We start from the raw sequence: 2226 nt of genomic DNA on the forward strand, positions 1-2226 counted from the left end.
CTGCATGTCCTCTGTTGGTTGGAGTTTGGGAAGCAGTTCTTAAAATTTGCATAGGGTATTTGCATGTCCTTTGAGGGTCTCCTTTCTGTAGGAGTGTCAGACTTTCTCCAGTGATGTCTCCTGGGTTTGTTGATTAGTAAACAGATGGTTTTGTGAAGCTTTGGTCATTCTTTTTTTTTTAATTTTTTTTAATTGGTGCATTATATTCATACAACTTATTGGGGTAAAAAACTTGTGTGTACAAACATGTACTCATCGCTGATTTAACCCCTACCCAAATCCCACCCCATTCCCTCCCCGTCCTTCCCTCCCTTGCTTGGCTTAGTGATTGACTTCGATATGTTTAAGTACATTGTAAGCTTTAGAGATTTTCCTCTTCCCCCCTCATTTCTCCTCCTTTAGGTTGTCTTGTTTGCTCCTCTTTTCTCCCTAACTCTCACATATTAGGGAAAGCATCTGATTTCTTATTTTTTGTGCCTGCCTAATCTCACTTAGCATAATGTCCTCCAGTTCCATCCATTTCCCTGAAAATGATGTAATTGAGTTTTTTTTTTGATGGCTGAGTAAAATTCCATTGTGTACATATCCCACAGTTTTGTAATCCATTCATCTGTTGATGGACATCTTGGCTGGTTCCATAGTTTGGCTATGGTGAATTGTGCAGCTATGAACATAGATACACTTGCATTAGTTTGGTAGGTTGGTTTCTTTTCTTTTAGGTAGATACCCAACAGTGGTATTGCTGGATCAAATGGTAGATTTGTTCCCATTCTTCTGAGGATTCTCCATACTGTTTTCCAAAGTGGTTGCACTAATTTGCAATCCCACCAACAATGTCTTAGAGTTCCCACTTCTCCACATCCTCGCCAGCATCTGTTGTTGTTTGTGTTTTGAATGATGGCCATTCTAGTTGGAGTTAGGTGAAATCTCAGGGTAGTTTTGATTTGCATCTCTCTGATTGCCAGTGATGTTGAGCATTTTTTCATGCATTTATTGGCCATTTGAATTTCTTCTTTTGTGAAGTGTCTATTTAGTTCATTTGCCCATTTTGTTATTGGATGCTTTGTTTTCTTAGTGTTGAGTTTCTTGAGTTCTCTGTATATTCTAGATATTAGTCCTCTATCAGTGGTGTAGGTGGCAAAAATCTTCTCCCATTCTGTTGGATCTCAACTGAGATTCTTGATAGTTTCCTTTGTTGAACAGAAGCTCTTCAGTTTCATGCAATCCCATGTATTGATTCTCCTTTTAATTTGTTGTGCCTTTGGGGTCTTGTTGAGGAAATGTTTGTCTGTGCCTATGTGTTGTAATGTTGGACCTATGCCCTCTTCAAGGAGCTTCAAAGTCTCTGGTTTAATTTCCAAGTCTTTGATCCATCGTGAGTTGACTTTTGTACAGGGTGAAAAAGTGGGATTAACATCCAATTTTCTGCATATGGTTAACCAGTTTTGCCAACACCATTTGTTGAAGAGGCTATCTTTTTTCCAGTGTATGTTTTTGGCCTCTTTGTCAAAAATCAATTGGCTGAAAGTGTGTGGACTTATTTCTGGGTCTTCTATTCTTCTCCATTGGTCTATATATCTGTTCTTTTGCCAGTACCATGCTGTTTTTATTACAATGGCTTTGTAGTATAGTTTAAAGTCAGGTATTGTGATTCCTCCTGCATGGTTTTTGTTGCTGAGAACTACCTTGGCTATTCTGGGCTTTTTGTTATTCCAGATAAATTTAAGGACTGATTTTTCTATGTCTGTGAGGAATGATCTTGGTAGTTTAATGGGCATTGCATTAAATCTGTAGATCACTTTTGGGAGGATGGCCATTTTAATGATATTTATTCTGCCAATCCATGAACATGGAAGATCTTTCCATCTTCTAAGATCTTCTTCGATTTCTTTTTTCAGTGTTTTATAATTTTCTTTGTAGAGATATTTTACCTCCTTGGTCAAGTTTATTCCTAGGTATTTTATTTTTTTGTGGGAGATCCTGAGTGGAAGTGTTTTCTGAATTTCTTTTTCAGTGGATTTAAGGTTGGTGTACAGGAAAGCTTCTGATTTTTTTAAGATTGATTTTATATCCAGACACCTTGCTGAATTTGTTGATCAGTTCTATAAGCCTTTTGGTTGAGTTTGTTGGGTTTTCTAAATATAGTATCATGTCATCTGCAAATAGTGAAAGCTTAAGTTCTTCTTTTCCTATTTGTACTCCTTTGATTTTCTTTTCTTGCCTTAT

The sequence above is a fragment of the Muscardinus avellanarius genome (assembly GCF_963383645.1).
Source record: "Muscardinus avellanarius genome assembly, chromosome: 10".
Taxonomy (NCBI): Eukaryota; Metazoa; Chordata; class Mammalia; order Rodentia; family Gliridae; genus Muscardinus; species Muscardinus avellanarius.